Below are 21,320 nucleotides of genomic sequence, written 5' to 3' on the forward strand. Positions count from 1 at the left end.
CCAATTTGGAACCAGTCTGTTGTACTACTGTGTGTAAAATAGATAGCTAGTGGGAAGTTGCTGTATAACAGAGGGAGCTCAGCTAGGTGATCAGTGACAACCTAGAGGGTGGGATGGGGTGGAGGGTGGAAGGGAGGTTCAAAAGGGAGGGGACATGTGTATACCTATGGCTGATTATGTTGTTGTATGGCAGACACCAACAAAATATTGTAAAACAATTATCCTCCAATTAAAAAATTTTAAAATATGGAAACTTGTGGAAAAAATTACAAGTGCATTAACAGTCTTTGTTACTCCAAAATGCTAATGTCACAATTTTACTTCTCTTAACTGTTGTTAAACTAAACCCTATTAGAAAGATTCTCACTCTTATAAGGAAGACAATTTCCATGCAAGTCAGCTGAACAACTCTTAACCAGAACACAACACTGGCTTCATCTGGTTGTACTAGAACTGTTGGCACCTACCATGGTCGTCTGCAGTCACCAGAAACTGCCAGAAACAGGGTAGTTCTACTTTATTTTTCACAATTAACGGGTTATATGCACCTACCATTGTCTCCCATGGACTTCAGCCAAACAAGGAGTCTGGAAAACACAGTCCTCTGGTTTCCAGCCACAGTGGTTTAGGGGAGAATTTAAAAGGCCAAGTAGGGGCCTTTTCCACAGGCAATACTTGGCAGAGTTGATTCGGCCAGACACTCCACCTACTAAGATTCAGAATGTGTGTGCGTGCTCAGTCATGTCCCACTCTTTTCAACCCCATGGACTGTAGCCCACCAGGCTCCTCTGTCCATGGGATTCTCCAGGCAAGAATACTGGAGTGGGTTGCCATTTCCTCCTCCAGGGGATATTCCTGACCCAGGGATCGAACCCTGCACTGGCAGAGGGATTCTTTACCACTGAACCACCTGGGAAGCCAAGGTTCAGTCTGCCTATTCATAAAGTCGTGATGATAGCAATATGTACCTCATAGGGTTGTTGCAAGAATTAAAGGAGCTATAGTTTATAAAGCTCTTAGAAAAGTGTCTGGCATATAAGAAACTCACAAGAGTTTGGTCATTATTCAGTTCAGTTCAGTTGCTCAGTCATGTCCAACTTTTTGTGACCCCCATGGACTGCAGCCAGGCCTCCCTGTCCATCACCAACTCCTGGAGTCTACTCAGACTCATGTCTATTGAGTCGGTGATGCCATCCAACCATCTCATCCTCTGTCATCCACTTTTCCTCCTGCCTTCAATCTTTCCCAGTATCAGAATCTTTTCAAATGAGTCAGCTCTTCACATCAGGTGGTCATTATTAGTTAGTAAATTATTGAACGAAATGAAAACAATAGAATGAAAATCTGGTTGACCTACAGAGAGAGAGGAAAAGGTGACTCTGCCTTTTACCCCATAACTCTCCCCACCCACACAGTTCTCATTCTCCCATTCAGGGTCAGATAAAACAAAGATTGTATTGATTTCCTTCTCACTGTGATATTAATTGCTTGTGGTCCCCAAATACCGTGTAAGTTAATAACCTTTGTATCCGTCCATTCACAGTAAAGGAAGTTCTTTACCAAATGCGTATGTCCACATACCTCAAAAGCACCATCTGAGAACTATTTTAGAAAAATGGCCTCAGGCATAACAAACAGGTCAAACTAACTTGAGAACACAAACTCAAAAATGTTTGCTTACAAATTAATTCAGTTTGTCATAGACTCACAGATAGAAATATCAGACTTGGGGCTGCCAAGGGGAAGGGGGGAAGGACAGGGATGGAGGCCTCAACTGGGGGTTGATAGATGCAAGCTATTACATTTATAGTGTATAAACAACAAAGTCCTACTCTATAGCACAGGGAATTGTATCCAGTTTCTGGGGCTAAACCATAATGGAAAAAAATATTTTTTAACAAAGAATGCATGTATGTGTAAAACTGAGTCACTTTGTTGCACAGAAGTGATTGGCACAACATTGCAAATCAACTATACTTCAATTAAAAAATTAATTCAGCTTCTCAGTGAAGGCTCTCCTGCTGACCCTCTGAGAGCCTGACTAGCACTGGTGGTGGTGGTGGTTTAGTCGCTAAGTCGTGTCTGACTCTTGCAATCCCATGACTGTAGCCCACCAGGCTCCTCTGTCCATGGGATTTCCCAGGCAAGAATGCTGGAGTGGGTTGCCATTTCCTTCTCCAGACTGGCACTGGGGGGCCTTTGAAATAACATCTGTAAGGAAGCCATGGCATTGGTAGGCATTTGATATATGATAATTAATAGTAATGAGGGCAGGAAGTACTTGCTGTACTGAGTGGATGGAGCTGTTCAAGTTAAAGAGAACTCTTCTAAGAAATAACGCTTAATGCATAGAGATTAAGCCTCTGGAAACTTTTCCACAACCAACAGAATCACTATGTCTTATTCAGCATCTCAGCCAATTCCTGGACCAGGAACTGATAACATGACCATCTTTTTAAAGGGAAGTCCCCCACCCAAATAAAATACTATTGTCATTATGAAAGCCTTGGGATTTCCCTGGTGGCTGAGATGGTAAAGAATCTGCCTGCAGTGCAGGAGACCCCGGATTTGATCCCTGTGTTGGGAAGATCCCCTGGAGAAGGAAATGGCAACCCACTCCAGTATTCTTGCTTGGAGAATCCCATTGACAGAGGAGCCTGGTGAGCTGCAGTCCATGGGGTCACAAAAAGTCAACAGGACTGAGTGACTATCACTCTCACGTTCACCTTTGAGCCAGCCAAAAATCTGGGTTCAAATTCTGATCCTTTGCCTTGGACAACGGATCTTAAAACAGTTTCTCAAGCTTCAAATGGCTCTTCTGACAATTCAGGACATTGACAATAATGTTTCAAGTTTGCAGAGTACTCATGTAAGTAATGCATATTTTTATTATAAAACCAACCCCAAAGTACAGGCAACTCCAGATCAATTATCTGCCCTAAAAACTAAAACTGAAAGCTAGACTCCCAAAAGCAGGCAATTTGGATTTTGAATGTGATTTTGAATTTAAATATCTATGTGTCATCCATATGATAAATACACCTCAAACAAAACACTAAATATATAATTCTGGATGAAGTGGGACATTAGTTTCCCTCATGTGATATTTCTTAAATGTGTGAAATATTTTCATAAATTATGATCCCATCATCATAAAGTAGCATTTGATACATCAGGATTTATTCAGTAGATCTGAATAGTTGAAATACAAAAAATTAAATCAAAATTTCACGTCAGTCTACCCAATCTGTTCTTCCTTGCTCGAGGCCCCATCGCCCTATGAGAAAAAATGAATCCTGTGAGAGCTTGTCCAACCCCACACCTAAAAGTTAAATAAACACTTCTGCATAGGAATCAGGATAAGGAGTTTGACTTCTCAGTGCAGTTTTGTCCATGAAGGCATCTCCCTTCTCTTCAGTGATCAGTAAAAAATATTTTTGAGCTTGAAAACCACAGTGCTGAGCAGTATCTCCCAGATGTCCATTTATCAAATTGCCCTTTTCTTATTATTTTTAGCGCTATATCTGAACACTGAAAGTCACATAAAAGATTGACTATAAGCATGTATGTGTCAATCAGAATATAATTATGAGAATGGCCCTGATACTAGCTTTACAAAACTGCTGTGGGCGAATTGTTTGCTTATTTGTTTTTTTCATTTTAATGTTTTTAAAATATACTCTAGTAACGGAAATGGAGTTTATCTAATCTGCTGGGTTTTTTAAAATGTAGTTTTGCTTTGGGGAGAAAAGGAACTAATATTTACGGAACATTTATTATATGTCAGCTCCCTGGTGGCTCAGACAGTAAAGAATCCGCCTGCCAACGCTGGAGACCGGGGTTCCATCCCTGAGTCAGGAAGATCCCCTGGAGAAGGAAATGGCAACCCACTCCAGTATCCTTGCCTGGAGAATCCATGGACAGAAGAGGCTCTTGGGCTACAGTCCATGGGGTCGCAGAGAGTCAGGCATGACTGAACAACTAACACTTTTACGTTCCACCCTCAAAACAATCCAGTGAAGTAGATCCCATCATCATCTTTATTTCCATCCCAAGAAGACCCCATTTCAGAAAATATGAACACCATCATTCTAGGTCTTCAGCCCCCAACTTTAGCATCATCCCTGATTCTTCTCAGGACCTCCTTGGTGGCTCAGATGGCGAAGAATCTGCTTGCAATGCAGGAGACCTGGGTTCAATCCCTGGGTTGGGAAGATCCCCTGGAGGAGGGCATGGCAACCCATTCCAGTATTCTTACCTGGAGAATCCCTTGGACAGAGGATCCTGGCGGGCTGCAGTCCATGGGGCTACAGTCCGTGGGATCCCAAAGAGTTGGACACGACTGAATGACTAACACTTTTCACTGATTCTTCAGGCTCATTCCCACACCACACCCAAATCATTAACAAGTTGAAAATGAGGAATTTTATGTTTCTATCCAAGACACCTGGCTTGTTCTGGTGGCGCCCTCCTCTGACGCGTCCCAGGCCTCCTCCTCCTCCCGGCAGGGACCACACATTTTTACAAACAGAAGCCCAAGCCGGACAGACCGTGTCACCGTCTGCTCGAGACCGTCCTATACCTTCCAGCCCCACGCAGAGTGAACCCCGAAGTCCCACGCTGGCCCGCAAGCCCCGCCTGGCGAGGCCGGGGCCAGAGTCCCCTCCTCTCCAACCCCTCCCGCGCGCCCCCACAAACTCATTCCTCCAGCCACACCCCGTCCCCGGCCGCCCCTCCCACCGAGCCCGGGAGCCGGCGGGCTCCGAGGGGCCCCAGCTTGGGGTTTAACGCTCTAGGCGCTGACGTTCACGATTTTATCTCGGAATGGGTGTCGGGTAAGCGAAGACCTGTGACACCGCAGCCCGCTGGATCCTCCGGAAGGCTGCGCTCCCCCGCCGCCCGGATCCCAGCGGGGACCTGGGCGAGGCAAGGGGAGCCCCGAGTGGCCAAGCGCCCCCAGCACTTCCAGACACTGGCACCAGCGCGCGTCCAGCCCAGCGCGCTCCCTGCGGTGGGAGTCCGCAGCCTCAGGCTCTCAGGCCTTCGGCGGGGTGGGGAAGACCCCTGGGTGACGCTCCCCACTCCCGTTTTCACTTTGCGCGGGGCCCCATCGCCCTGCCGGCCTCCTTGCTCTTCCTCTAACAGGCCGGCAGTTTGAGTTTCCATCTCAGTCCTCTGCAAAGACCGCTTCCTCCTCTGCACAGTTGCCCCCAGACTCGGCAGTGCTCGTCCCGACATCTCCAAGAGTGCTAAGTCGGATTCTCCAGGCAAGAATACTGGAGTGGGTTGCCATTTCCTCCTCCAGAGGATCGTCCCGACCCAGAAATAGAACCCTTGTCTCTTTTGTCTCCTGCATTGACAGGCGGATTCTTTATCACTAGCGCCACCTGTGAAGCCCAGACGTCTCCAGGGGCTCTGCCAAATGTCATTCTGGGGGCGGGATGGGGCGTGGATGGGGCTTCCCACTCACGCTGGAAAACCAGCCTCCCCATCCATCCTTCTCCATCCCTCTTCCCCGGCTTACTTTTCTTCAGAACACGTTCGCCTTCGTGATTCTGTGTGTGTGGCATCCTCCCGCCATAAATCCTAAGTTCTAGGAAAGCAGAGCATGCTCGGTTTGCTTACTGCTCCATCCCAACACTAGGAAACTTGCAAGTAGGTATTTGTGAAAATGTGCTGAATAACTGAACGCGCATTTTGTAGACGAGAAAGTAGAGACTCAGAGATGCGAGGTGACTTGTTAAGGTCTCAGCACCAGGATTCAACCCAGGCAGCGTGCCTACCAGACCCTGCTCAGAACCGCCTTCCCAGGTGGCAAAACTTAGCCTGAAAAAGACTTCACTGGCCATGAATAAGCCTCTGCAAATTTATCTGCTGATATTTGAATCAAACATAAAATAAAATACTCTTTTTTTTAAATTTGGTCATCTTCTGTTGAGATAAGAAAAGATAAGAAAACTTTAATATCGTCAGAAACCAGAAAAGTGTTGATTGATTTCTATATAGTTATCTTATAGAAACTACAGGCACAAAGGTTAAACACCACATGTGAAAAATATCAAACCACAGTCTGCACTAACATATTAAAAAAAAAACAACACTGAAAATACTATTACTTGAGATCAAGGAGTCATTATCATTATTTCAAATGCCTGGAGTGTAGAGGTTCATTAAAGAAATGAGTTATTAACATGTTCCTTAAATTAAGGCAACCTTCTCTCAATTATTGTCCTTCTTGCTCTCAGAAAAGCATTTCCTGCCTACCAGGAGTCCTGCACTGGTTAGTCCTTGGGACTCTAGGAGCAGAGTTTTTCAGCTCCAGAAGGCTTCATCTTTGAAAAAATGTGGTGGTTTAGTCACTAAGTCTTGTCCAACTCTTGCTACCCCATGGACTGTTTGTTTTTTACAAATTTACAAGAACTTGGAAAGTGTTCTAGAAAGGTGGTCAGTTAACAAGTAGAGAGAGCTCACCCTCTGTGTCTGCGGTGACCTATTGTAGGATGAGCCCCAGGACCTAGCAGACCAGATGCTGAGACTTGCAAAGGTGGTGGGGCTCATTCGAAATGACTGATGGCAGTGGTGGCAGAGAGAGCCATCCTGCACCAATGGCACTAATTTAGACTCTAATTACGTATTGACACAGTGATCGGCTGAACATCCAGCTGTTCTCCATCTCCAGAGTACAGGTCTTCTTTCTGAGTTTGTTTTCTTTGGACTACCGCTGGAATCCAGATGCAGCCCAGATACCTTCCTCCAGTTTTTTAGTTGATCCATCCCTGCGCCTCCTTCATCTCTGTAGGAATAGAGTGTATGTATCTCCCGAAAGTAAGAAGGAAGAAAAAAATTATAATAGCCAGCATCAAATATTTGATAGCATTCATTTTCTTCTTTCAGTTCTTCCATCTAGAATTTGAGATTGAAGGTGAGAAGAAAAGCTGTGACCACCCAAAATGTAAGCCCTGAAGGCTCCGAGGTCCAGGGAGGAAGGGACCGTTTTGGAGCAAGTTGGTCAGAGGCTCTGGGAAAAGCATCTGCTCCTGAAAATTGGGCCAAAACACTAGAAGAAATGGAAATGTTGCAGCAAGAGGGAAAAAATGAATAAGTTCTTAATCCTTGAGCTCCCTTTTTTTCCTAGCTTTAATTTTTCTCCAGATTTCTGCAAGCCTAAAGCATTATCTTCCCTGGTACTGAAAGTCATATTCTATTCCTAAGGGTCCAGATGACCTATTTTTTTCTCCCAGTCATCAAAGCTCAGTGAATACCATTTTGATGCTTATTTTTGCCACGTTGACAAAATTCATGCATTATCCTCTAAGCGTGTACTAAGCAGCATGTCTTAGATGAAAGACAAAGACAGCCAGTCCTTGTCATCCAGGACTGTACAGTTAGCTAACCATAGGACACCATTATGCAAACCACCAAAACCACTCTCCTGTCTTCTCCCACCACTAACCTGTGCAAATCACATGGCTGGGGCATCTTTCTCTCACATGGGAAGACTCATCACTTATGAAACAGAAGAAGGACACAAATGTTTGCTGCACCCTCTGGTGCCCACAGACACATACTAGTTGCATTTGTATTTACAACCTCATCTAACCCGCCCAAGTTGTTGCTACTGTCGTTTAGTCTGATTCTTTGAGACCTCACGGACTGTAGCCCCGCCAGGCTCCTCTGTCCATGGGATTTTCAGAGCAAGAACACAAGAGTGGGTAGCCATTTCCTTCTCCCGGGGATCTTCCCAACTCTGGGATCGAGCCCGCATCTCCACGTCTTCTGCATTGCAGGCAGATTCTTTATCTCTGGGCCACCAGGGAAGGCCCCAACCTGGTTTTAAAGAAAACTGAAACTTCACATGTTGCAGGATTCACGAGGGCAGATCTAGCATTCAATTTTTAGTCTAAACAGAGGTCCCAAACCCAATTTCTTGCCATTCTACCGCACATTCCCATAGATAGCCAGGAACAGCTATTCACCCACAGGCATGTGCTGGCAAGGTAGAACTACATGAGTCTCCAACCCAGTTAACTCTTAGGTCCTGACAGGTAATGAGTTAAGTGAAACAGACAAGGTGCAACACTCAGGGTATTCTGTGCAACTTCTGCTTTAAGGATTAAGTTTAGCTCAGAACAGCACCTGATTGTTGTTATTGTGATAAAAGCCACAAAACATGAAATGTACCATGGTAACTACTTTTAAGTGTTTGTTTCAATGGTATTAAGTCCATTCACACTGTTGTGCAACCATCCCTACCTTCCTTCCCCAGAACTTTCTCATCTTCCCAAATGGAAACTCTATACAATAACTCAGCAACCCTTCTCCCCTTTTCAGGTGATACATTGTTAGTGTAGAGAAAGGCAACTGAGTTTTACCTGTTGGTTTTGTATCCTCCAACTTTATTCAATTAGTGCTCACAGGATTGTTTTGTGTTAGAATCTTTTTAAGCAACTGTGTCCACGGCTATCATATTATTTAGTCATGAAGAGTATACACTATCCAATATGGATTTGTGCAACTGATATTTGTTTTCAGCAGACCAGTAGGCCCTTTCATAGCCCTGGGACAATATAAGGGCAAAATACCATTGTCGTCCCAAAGCATAGCTGTATCCTAATAAGAGTTTTCGTGTTCCCCCTGCTATGAATACATTATAATGCAGATGCAATTCTGCCAAACCACAGGGCATCCCGGGGGCTTAGGAAAGTGGGTAATGCAGAATAAGGACTGCTGAGCTGGTGTGGGGTCTCTACTGTCTGAAGACCAAATAGATGGGCCTGAAGGGCTCACAGTGGAAATCACATACCAGCTGCCAAGTGTCCTCACTCGAGACCTCAGTTGGAAGGAACACTTGAGAGTCACACATGCACAGTAGGCATGTTCTGCAAGGCCTTGTTCAATCACTACTCTCAGCAGCTGCAGCAGGCTCTTCTTATCTGCCTGCCTTCTCTCAGTGTCCAATCAATAACCCTGTTCCAACCTCAGAAAGGCCAACCCCCTGTCTTCCACCTTGCAGAGAACACTGATTTTGTTTAAAAATCCCATCTTTTTGGCAAAGTAGAGACCATATTCCATACACACTGCTTCATTATCAGTCCATGATTTCCATCCCCTTTCCCTACTAATGTCTGATAAAAGCTGGCTTCATGCCCTGCTTGATCCAGATCTTAGGTCCATTCTGCCGTTTCTCCTTTCCTGAGCAGAAAAGTCCATGCACAAGAGGCCTACTGTGTATTTAAGCTATCTTAGATGTCTGGAAAGCGTGTAATGGAAACCCACGAGAAGGGCAATGGTTCCCCACTTTAAGAATATTTTACCAGGACAAATACTACTTCCTTTTCTCCAACAGTGAGAATTATTTAACTATTAATTAATATTATTGAGTAGATGTTTTTATATTAATATTACAATTAATTGATATTTAATTAATTATAACTCATTTTTTAAATTATTTGACTCACTTTTTTAACTTTGGCATCTTGGAAGCTCAGAGATAAATTTAAATGCTCTATAATAATAATAATATTAGTCTAGGGTTGTGGTGCCACTCTTTTTTTTTTCCTTATGCACTATTATTCATTTACTTAGTTACGTTTATTTTATAACTATCTGTTTCAAGTCTTTTTTACAAGTTTATCACTCAAACCAAAATTTGTTTTTTCAGAGTTATCTTGTAAATGTCATGAATATCAGATCACTTACATATCAGTATCTCCAAACTGCACAGTTCTTTGTATTGTACTAGTTGACAAATTCTGAGACATGTATAATCCCAGAGTTTTTGCTGAGAACTCAGACTTAAGTATCCTTAATACAATCAAAATCACCCCTCTAGGTATTTTAGAAAGTTTAAAATTATTTCTTCTGGCCAATTTTAGAAGACTTAGAGAAAGCCTTGAATCTGGAATTGGTCATTTCTATTTCAAGGTCTCTGTCTAGGGAAATTGTTGTTCTTTTCCTGCTTGCTAGCATACAAAATCCTAATTGAAAAACCTTTACACCTGGTTATGGCATGCATTTAATTTTCTTCTGTTCTATTAGGGACCTGCCTTGGTTAGGGACGGAATGCACACTGGAATCTCAATGATTCTATGACTTAGTCTGTGCCTCAGGGTAAGTTCAGCCCTGGGATGCTAAGAAACAGCCCCAGATCCAGGTCATTCGTGTCTCTTCCTTACAGCCAAGAACGGCAACCACACCATGCCCCAATTTAGAGCATCGACAGGTTCAGTTCCAGAGAAGGCAATGGCACCCCACTCCAGTACTCTTGCCTGGAAAATCCCATGGATGGAGGAGCCTGGTAGGCTGCAGTCCACAGGGTCTCGAAGAGTCGGACACGACTGAGCGACTTCACTTGCACTTTTCATTTTCATGCATTGGAGAAGGAAATGGCAACCCACTCCCATGTTCTTGCCTGGAGAATCCCAGGGACAGAGGAGCCTGGTGGGCTGCCGTCTATGCAGTCGCACAGAGTCGGACACGACTGAAGCGACTTAGCAGCAGCAGCCAGCTTCAGTTCAATTCCATTCAGTGCAATTTATCAAGTAATTTTCCAGTGTGCTAGGCATTTTCAAAGTCTCTGGGAGTATAACAAGGAATTGGACTCAGTCTCTACCTTCACGGATCTCACAAAAAGAGAAAGGTTAGTAAACAACTCGAAAATCGAAAGCAAGCTGTACGCCAGGCTGGAATGGAGCACAGAAGAGAAGCTTGTAACCCATGGGGAGGCAGGACGGGCTTTCCAAAGCATGTAGTTCAAGTAGGCATCACAGAATAGTCCATGGGGGAATCCTGATGGAGGTCAAGGCCCAGACGTGGGTCAGAAACCCAAAGGATTCAAGACAGTTGGACTGGGATCTCCCTGAGGGTTCTCAACTTGAGCCTATAGGGTGGTTAGTGGTAAAGAATCCACTTGCCAATGCAGGAGACGTGGGTTCCATCTCTGAGAAGGGAAGAGCCCCTGGAGAATGAAATGGCAACCCACTCCAGTATTCTTCCCTGGAGAATTCCATGGACAGAGGAGCCTGGTGGGCTACAGTCCTTGAGGTGGCAAAAAGTCCGACACGATTTAGCGACTGAATGTGGATACACACACACACACAGAAGCACAGAGGGTCCCACCCCTGGCCAGCAGGGAGGACCATGATTCCTGAGAGGCTGAGCTATACTGAGGCTGTGAGGCGGGCGCTCCTGTGCGCCCCTCAGGTCCCAGCGGGTGGGCTTTCTCCCAGCCAGTCCAGCCGTGAGAATAGATAATGCTGCACATCAGAGTCCTCGGAGGATTGAGGCATTTTCTTTGGTAAATCACCCAGAAAGGCCTCATCCGGCTTGCATTTATTGCTGCATTATCATATGGTTCCAGCACGAGGTGTGGCCTTTGCATTGACAGAGCAAAACTGAGGCAACCCAGAGGGTAGGGCACCGGGAAGTGAGGGCAGAAGCTGGGGGTTCCAGCCCCACCGCCACCTGCCGAAAAGGCAGCCCTTTTTCTTGAAGCCTGTGGGAACCCCACGAATGGACGCTGGAGATCTTTAGAGAAATCTACAGCTTACAGTAAAAGGCCTTTTATTTTAAAGGGCATCCATTTCTGCCAGAAATTGTTAGGGGAATGAGGCAGGGGATAGAAGCAATCAGCAATCGAAAGCAGATAAATGAAGTGTTGGGTGTCCTTCCAAGGGCCTCGGCCAGGTCTGGGGGCTGCAATATGCTCCCCTCCTGGTTCTGGTCTTTCTCGGGAAGCCCAGCATCTTCTCCTCCCCTACCTCCTCTCCACCCTTGTGGGGGCCTGCCTGGCTCAGGGCCGAGCCCCACCTCCTTCAGGAAGGCTCCTTTCTCGTACGCATTTCAGGGAAATGCTCTGACCAGCCCTGTCCTTGTCACCTGGGTTTTCCCAAGACTCGGCCACAGAAACCTGATCCTGTCTCAGATGTTCCTGCATCCCTGACACCATATTTCTACCTCCCCTCCTTCCTTTAGCTGAGTAGCTTCTATTTTATCAGCTTGAAGGCAATGGCACCCCACTCCGGTATTCCTGCCTGAAAAATCCCATGGACGGAGGAGCCTGGTAGGCTGCAGTCCATGGGGTCGCTGAGGGTCGGACATGACTGAGCGACTTCACTTTCACTTTTCACTTTCATGCGTTGGAGAAGGAAATGGCAACCCGCTCCAGTGTTCTTGCCTGGAGAATCCCAGGGACGGGGGAGCCTGGTGGGCTGCCATCTATGGGGTCACACAGAGTCGGACACGACTGAAGTGACTTAGCAGCAATCTGAATAAAATGGAATACATATTCCACCTATGAAAATAATGCCAACTATATTTCCTCCTATTTTCAAGTGACTTTTAGGAATAATATCCTATCAAAGAATTGCTTTCATATCTGTAAAGAGAAAAAAAATTCTTTATCATATAGATTGTAGCTCTTATTCTCCTTCCTCCAGGGAGACCTCCTTTGAGTCCAGGTGTGAAAGAGCTCCTGGGGAGGAAGCAAAAGGGAGAAAAATTAAGAGGAAAGCTAATCCTTGAAATAGCTAATCGTATTTATATAGAATGTTTTCTGTTCACAAAATAAGGAACCCCAGTTCACTGACTCTCACTCAAACCTGTGAAAAACAGGCGTAATGAGCAACTGGCCCAGAGATTCAGGGCCAGCGGGCAGAGAATTTCCCCCATTTTCACCACCGCCCCTCCAAGACAGTGTTGCCAAGTCACCCACCTCAGCCAGGTATGTCTTCCCACTACTCAAGGCCTGCTGGCACCTGGCCTGGAGGCTACCAAAGGTGTCCCTGACTCCCTGAGGCCCATGTCCTCCTGTCTGGTACGCCATGGCCACAGTCTCCTGACTTCCCTGGCCAGCTCTGCACTCCCCAGACACCCCAACTTCAGCCTCAGCTGCACCTTCAGCTCTGGTTCGTGGCTGGGCTGCCTCTCCCAGGACACAAGCTGTTTCTCCTCCACGCTCCACTCACAGGTTGGAGCAGCGTCTGCTTCCCACACTGACCTGCTGTCCCTTTGCTGCTACTGCTAAGTCACTTCAGTTGTGTCCGACTCTGTGCGACCCCATAGACGGCAGCCCACCAGGCTCCCCCGTCCCTGGGAACCTGCATTTGTGTCCTCAGCACCTGGCACTTCATCAGTGTCAATGTTTGTGTGAGGATGGAGTGGAGGGAGAGACACAGGAGGGAAGAAGGGGAGCACTTGGGTCTGGGATGCAGGTTGCAAACCTGTTATCCTTTTATCTTTGGACGATGGCACCAAGCACTTGTGTTCACACCCGGGCTGACTGGTGTGTCCTCCCAGGTCTCTCCTTGGGACCCTCTTCCATCAGGGGCATTCTTTTCATCTCCTTCTACCCCATACAGGCAGAGTCTTATACCAGAAAGGACCTTGGCTCTTAGGGTCCATCAGCACAAATATTAACGCCAACTTATGTCATCGTGAGTATCACATGCCGGTGCCCCTCCCCTGACAGATCCTTGGCTGTGCCGCAACCATGCCACCCACCTGACACGGCCACCTGCCACCCCCAAGCACACCTCATTCTTCTTCACTTTATTTACCCTGGATTAGTGTCACCGTTTTTGCATCCTCTGGGCCCCCTTCCAAGTCCTCTAAGCATGAATAACTCTGAATGCGGGTGAGTAGACAGTAGCCTTCATTAGAATTAACACTTGACTATAAACCCCAGGGACCCAGACTCTGTCACTCTCCCACAGATGCCCTGATCACAGATCCTTCTAAATAGGCCAGTGACTGTCAATACTGGTGACACTGGCAGGTGACTTGTGGCCATCACATTTACACGCATGGCAGGCTGCAGAAGTACCTTGAGACGCAAGGGAAGAGAAACCGCCACAGACTCTGTCTCAGATGCTTCGGCTGGTGCGGCTGAGGCATGGCCAAGTGCAGGAGCTGGTGTATCCATGGGTGGGGGCCAGCCTGGACCAGGGTGCCATCTTGCTCTTGCGAATGGCTACTTGCTTAAGACCCTGATGCTGGGAAAGATTGAAGACAAAGGGAGAAGGGGGCGGCAGAGGTTAGAGAGCATCACCAACTCAATGCACATGAGTTTGAGCGAACTCCAGGAGATGGTGGAGGACAGAGGAGCCTGGCATGATGCAGTCCATGGGGTCGCAAAGAGTTGGACATGACTTAGCGACTGAACAGTCTGCTTCCCTGAAAATGAGCCAGCCTGTGGAGGCGTGGCCCTTGTGCTCCTTCTTAGATGGCTTTACAGTTGACCTTCAGTGGGTTTGTTAATGCACAGATGTCATCCTGTGCACAAGACACGCCACAATCACACTTACCTGTGGGCTTGTTTCTTTGGGCTGCCCTTGTGGCTCAGTTGGTAGAGAGTCTGCCTGCAATGCGGGAGACCTGGGTTTGATCCCTGGGTTGGGAAGATCCCCTGGAGAAGGGAAAGGCTACCCACTCTAGTATTCTGGCCTGGTGAATTCCGTGGCCTGTATAGTCCATGGGGTCGCAAAGAGTCAGACACGACTGAGGGACTTTCATTTCTTTCCTTGCTTGGGTGGATGGTGACAGGGCCTCGGGCTTTCATTCAACAGTGAGCACCCTGAAACCACTTCAGAAAGGGTCCCCAAAGGGGCCAGCTTTCATCAGTGGCCCAGAATGTTTCCGTGAGTGTAGGGAAGAGTGTGAGGAGTTTAAAGACAGAAAAAATGTGGGTATAAACCCTAACCTGGCTCCTTATTCAACATGTGTCCCTGGGTCAGCTGAGGGGTTGGAATACAAAAGCCCCTAGACCAAATTCAGCCCACCACCTGCTTTTCTTCTGTTTAACTCTTGTCTATGGCTGTTTTCTCCCTACAAGGGCAAAGCTGAATGCTTCGGACAGAGAGCCAGGGCCTGCGAAACCCAAAGTATTTCTTATATTTACAGAAATGTTTGCTGCCCCTTAGTGAGAATATTTCACTCTCTGAGCCTCAGTTTCCTCATCTGTAAAATGGGCAATGATACTTACATCAAGGGAGTGATGCTGTGAGAAATAAATGGAGTAATGAGTGTGGAAGGTGAGCCACAGAGCAGTGTTTGGTACATATCAGGATTTTTTAAATTATTATTTTCATTTTGCTCTTGTCCATCTGTGTCTCTTTTTGCAGAAGGTCACCTGGCGCTGTCCTTGTTTCCTCCTCTTTCAGTTCAGTTCAGTCACTCAGTCGTGTCCGACTCTTTGCGACCCCATGAACAGCAGCACACCAGGCCTCCCTGTCCATCACCAACTCCCGGAGTCCACCCAAACCCATGTCCATCGAGTCGGTGATGCCATCCAACCATCTCATCCTCTATCATCCCCTTCTCCTCCCACCCTCAATCTTTCCCAGCATCAGGGTCTTTTCAAATGAGTCAGCTCTTCACATCAGGTGGACAAAATATTGGAGTTTCAGCTTCAACATCAGTTCTTCCAATGAATACCCAGGACTGATCTCCTTTAGGATGGACTGCTTGGATCGCCTTACAGTCCAAGGGACTCTCAAAGAATCTTCTCCAACACCACAGTTCAAAAGCATCAATTCTTCAGCACTCAGCTTTCTTTATAGTCCAACTCTCACATCCATACATGACCACTGGAAAAACCATAGTCTTGACTAGACGGACCTTTGTTGGCAAAGTAATGTCTCTGCTTTTTAATATGCTGTCTAGGTTGGTCGTAACTTTCCTTCCAAGGAGTAAGTGTCTTTTAATTTCATGGCTGCAATCACCATCTACAGTGATTTTAGAGCCAAGAAAAACAAAATCAGCCACTGTTTCCCCATCTATTTCCCATGAAGTGATGGGACCGCATGCCATGATCTTAGTTTTCTGAATGTTGAGCTTTAAGCCAACTTGTTCACTGTCCTCTTTCACTTTCATCAAAAGGCTTTTTAGTTCCTCTTCACTTCCTGCCATAAGGGTGATGTCATCTGCATATCTGAGGTTATTGATATTTCTCCCGGCAATCCTGATTCCAGCTGGTGCTTCCTCCAGCCCAGCGTTTCTCATGATGTACTCTGCATATAAGTTAAATAAGCAGGGTGACAATATACAGCCTTGACATACTCCTTTTCCTATTTGGAACCAGTCTGTTGTTCCATGTCCAGTTCTAACTGTTGCTTCCTGAACCTGCATACAGGTTTCTCAAGAGGCAGGTCAGGTGATCTGGTATTCCCATCTCTTTCAGAATTTTCCACAGTTTATTGTGATCCACACAGTCAAAGGCTTTGGCATAGTCAATAAAGCAGAAATAGATGTTTTTCTGGAACTCTGTTGCTTTTTCAATGATCCAGCAGATGTTGGCAATTTGATCTCTGGTTCCTCTGCCTTTTCTAAAACCAGCTTGAACATCTGGAAGTTCACGGTTCACGTATTGCTGAAGCCTGGCTTGGAGAATTTTAAGCATTACTAGCGTGTGAGATGAGTGCAACTGTGCGGTAGTTTGAGCATTCTTTGGCATTACCTTTCTTTGGGATTGGAATGAAAACTGACCTTTTCCAGTCCTGTGGCCACTGCTGAGTTTTCCAAATTTGCTGGCATATTGAGTGCAGCACTTTCACAGCGTCATCTTTCAGGAGTTGAAATAGCTCCACTGGAATTCCATCACCTCCACTAGCTTTGTTTGTAGTGATGCTTCCTAAGGCCCACCTGACTTCACATTCCAGGATGCCTGGCTCTAGGTGAGTGATTACACCTTCATGATTATCTGGGTCATGAAGATCTTTCTTGTATAGTTTTCTTGTGTATTCTTGCCACTTGTTCTTAATATCTTCTGCTTCTGTTAGGTCCATACCATTATTTCTTTTCATTTTGCCCTCACTAAGCTCCCTACCAGCCAGCAGAGAAAAACTTAAAGGAAAAAAGAGAGTGATTGTGAAAAAATAAATGGTGTGGGAAACAAACTGACTCTAAAGGACTTCCCTGGTGGCTCAGACGGTAAAGTGTCTATCTACAATGCAGGAGACCTGGGTTCGATCCCTGGGTTGGGAAGATTTCCTGGAGAAGGAAATGGCAACCCACTCCAGTACTCTTGCCTAGAAAATCCCATGGACGGAGGAGCCTGGTGTCCATGGGGTCCCAAAGAGTCAGACACGACTGAGCAACTTCATGTTCACATAAAGGAAAATTTAACTCTGCTGGGGATCTCAGATTACTTATTTTGTGTCTTTTTTAAACATCTGCATTGGATATTTCTTTTTTATTAATATTCATGTATTTATTTTTGGTGGTGCTGGGTCTTCATTGCTGCTCAGACTTTTCTCTAGTGGTGACGAGAGAGGGCTACTCTGTAGTTGTGGTTTGTGGGCTTCTCATTCCCATGGTTTCTTTGGCTGCAGAGCACGGGCTCTAGGCGCCTGGGCTTCAGCTCTTGCCACATGTGGACTCAGTAGTTGTGGCACACGGGCTTAGTTTTCCACCGCATGTGGGATCCTCCCAGACCAGGGATCAAACCTGTGTCTCCTGCTTTGGCAAGCAGATTCTTTACCACTGAGTCACCAGGGAAGCCCTATTTTATGTCTTATGAGTAGTCATTTCTATCATCTTTTTATGTTCAGTGTAAATATAGGTTGAAGTTTGTAATATTTTACAAAGAAGGGTGACTCCTTGCCTTCTCCTAAGAACAGAATGTTTTTTCCCTAGAGAAACAGCATTAGATGTTTTCAAATTCTTACATACAGAATGTTTGCTTTCCTGGGAATTTTTGTTTTTTAATCTAAAGATAATTTAAAAATTGAAATGGGCTGCAGCTACGCAAGGTCACCTAACTTGTGTTTTTTCCATTCAGAAGGAAATCCCAGTTGAGAGAGTAGCATGGAAACATGTACATTACCATATGTAAAATAGTGGGAGTTTGCTGTGTGATACAGGGCACTCAACCCAGTGCTCTGTGACAACCTAGAGAGGTGGCATGGGGTGGGGGGTGGGAGGCAGTTTCAAGAGGGAGGGGACCTATATATATACACACATACATACATATATATATATGGCTGATTCATGTTGACGTATGGCTGAAACCAACACGATATTATAAAGCAATTATCTCCCAATTAAAAATTTTAAAAAAGAAAGGAAATTCCTTTTCACATGTCTTAAAGAGAAGAAGACACTTTGGTTCTTCCCACAACTTTCTTCAACTGCTTTCATAGTAAAATTTTTTTTTTTAATTTCCATTCAGTATTTCCCTTATCAACTCCTTAGCAGCCTTACAATTTGCCTTGCAAAGAAGCTGAACTCCTTGGGATGGATTACAAGAAGAATGCGTATCCCTACCAAAATTAAACATATTAAAGCATTTAAATATTTTTAATCAGAACTATTACAAGGTTTAAAAAAGAGATAAAATGGTATCCATGCAAGGAGATTTCGAACATCTTAGACCCAGTGGAGTTCATATGACTTTTCTTTGCTTTACCTTATTCCACAAAGATCACAGCATAGGCGGTTTTATGTTTTTTTCAGTTATTATACTCTTTCAACTAGGTGAATTCGATAAAGAGTCCAGCCAAGTGCATCTCTGGCTTTTATATCTGTAACTAAGAGACAAGCTCTAAGCATGCTGAAGAAATGGAAAACCATTCTGGTTTCATGACCTGCTACTCTTTGCTCTATAATCAGCTTGAATTGGGCAACATTTTTCCACAGATTAAAAATCCAGGTCCAGTGGTTAGAAATCCATGCTTTCACTGCCCAGTACCTGAGTTCGATCCCTGAGAGGGGAACTAATATCCCACAAGCCTAAAAAAAAAATCAGAAAAATTAGGACTGTTTTAGTCCAGAAAATGTGAAGATGAAAAAGGCCTGGTTTTCCTTCTAGGAGCTTGTGCTTCTGGTCAATTTTGTGAAAAGAACCAGAATGGGACCCCTTGACCTGGGAACAAGCATGTTCAAGGGGGGCCTGAAGGAGCGGGTGTGATAGGAGCCCTGAGAGCCAGAGCCTGAGAGGCGGCACCACTCCGGGATCACCTTCGCCCCTCGAGGTTGTTAGCCCTGGAGTTGTACACCTCGCACACGCTAGTCTATACGTCTTCTCACCTGTCGTGGACCCCAATCCGATCCCAGCCTGTGGTCGTGGTGCACAGTTTGGAATCTGTGAATTTGGTTGTCTGCTTTACATCAGCTCAGGCAAGTTATTTAGCCTCCCTTTGGGTCTTTGTTTCCCTGAGTGCTTCCAAGTGTGCAGAGTGCAGGGTGTGGTGTGCGCTTGTAGTCAGCAGGGGGTGGGGTGCTGGACTCAGATTAGGGATTGGGACTGGCTTCCCTACGGAAAGGAATGACGCTTAAATTCTCACTGAGTAGTGGGTTGTTTTTTTTTTCAAGTTTGAGCACAGCATTTTCTATCTTCCTAGAAGAGGGAAACCTGGCAGGGTGGCTGGGGGACCGACTTAGCCGGAGGAAGTCGGGCCGAGAGCCACCAGGCCAGGCTTCCCAGGAAGAGCGGAGAAAACGTCAGGTCCCAGCACAGCTCTTCTGTCTCCCAGTAAAGGAAGACAAAGCATTCGGAAGATTCAGGAAGGCGCCCGTCGAGGTGCTGTCAAGAGGCGCCCCCTGCCGACCAAAACTCACACTTCCCTCGGGAAGAATTTCAGAACTTAGGCCCTTGAGTTGACTGAGCGTGCAGGGTTTATCTGTTCTGTGATTCTTTCTGCTAGTGTATATGCTTGAAATTTTACACAATAACAGCTTTTTGAAAAAGCCTTTTCTCACTAGCTGCAGTTCGGTTGTGAACATGGGTCCTAACCCTGAGACCAACCCTTGGCTGGCCTGTGTTAAGGTTGAGGGGGCAAGGAGAGCTGCCCTTCTATACTCCTTAAGGAGAGGGAAAGAGTCTCTGTTTAGACTGCGTGGTTCAGTTCCCTGAACCTCCTACATCTAGGGAATTAGGCTATAAATCCACATAAAGCATTCTCTGGGTTTTTCCAAGAATTCTTGTTTATGCCCAAGCCACAAACAACACAACGGGAGAACAGATTTTATTTCGTAATGTTTTGGCATTTGCAGCTCAGACTGAAGTTGCAAAAGCAGAAGAGGAGAGCAATGAAGAATGGGCAAAATTTTTGCATATCTCTTCCTGTGGTTCTGACTGTATTTAGAAGCCTTCCTTCCTTCTTTCCTGCCTTCCTTCCTTCCTTCCTTCTCTCTTTCTTTATTTTCTTTAGGTAATGTACTCTTCAAAAACTGTCCAGTGATAAAAGACAAAGCCTATGGAAACATTCTAGATTAAAGTAAACTGAAAGGACGAGCCCACGTGGTCTCAGGCGGCTCGGATGGTAAAGAATCTGCCTGCGATGCAAGAGACCCGGGTTCAATCTCTGGGTCAGGAAGATCCCCTGGAGAAGGGCATGGCGGGCATGGCAACCCACTCCAGTATTTTTGCCTGGAGAATCCCATGGACAGAGGAGCCTGTCGGGCTACAGTCCATGGAGTCACGAAGAGTCGGATAAGACTGAGAACACACACATACACAAGTATTGTTACGACTCGTGCTACGGGTCGTTATTAATAAACTAATTGCAGGGCAGACTGATCTGACCTTTAAGCGACAAAGTGGAATTCTCCCTCCCTCCTGAAGGAGGTGATGTGTTTTAGAAGAGCCTTCTCCACATCAGGACCACAAAGGTGATGTTTCAAGTGTAGTAGGTGGAGCATGAGTGGAGGGAAGCAGTAAGAATATATATTTTTTTATCTGGAAACATACTTTTAGGGAGAATACTAACTAAATGGGCTCACTGCCGAATAAGAAAAACAGTTGATAAGTGATTTCTGCACAATGTTTAATCTGTGAAAGATTACAGGACGAGTGACAATGAGCAGACATTTCTTCTTCGAAGCAGAAAGAAGCTGTAGAAAGAGTCCCAGATCACATGAGGGCATAGAGCACACCAGGTGCCACAAGAAACCCCACGGACTCCTTGCCTTATTTTCAAGAAATAATTAACTTTCTTTGGGGACTGAGCTACATTTATTCCTGTTTAGAACCAGAAAGGTAACCAACGAGCCCCTTGCCTTTCCTGTGATTATTAGTTCCTTTCAATCACAGCATCCCAGAGCTGACAAGGAGCCTTGGAGATTACCCACCTTCTAAATGAGGATTCCAATTTAAATCATTGTCCAAAGTCATGGAGGTCATCAGTGGCAATGTTGAAACAGCCACCCAGTTCTATCAACATGCAGTCCACAGTTATATTCCCACCAAACAAAACGACCTCCGGAATCTATTTTTGCTGAATACACAGAAAGCTAACACCCCTCCCCGTTTCCAGCCCCCACATCCCATTCTCATCATGAGGAGCATTCTCATCAGCTCCATGTCTTCTGCATATGGTGGGGGA

At 45.7% G+C, this 21,320-nt stretch overlaps 1 protein-coding gene across 1 annotated transcript in view; it reads left to right on the forward strand.

Moving 5' to 3' along the window:
• Positions 1 to 21,320, forward strand: part of XKR4 (XK related 4) — a 329,136-nt gene that overhangs the window by 289,261 nt on the left and 18,555 nt on the right. The window lies entirely within an intron of this gene.

This window comes from Bos javanicus, chromosome 14 (genome assembly GCF_032452875.1).
Source record: "Bos javanicus breed banteng chromosome 14, ARS-OSU_banteng_1.0, whole genome shotgun sequence".
NCBI lineage: Eukaryota > Metazoa > Chordata > Mammalia > Artiodactyla > Bovidae > Bos > Bos javanicus.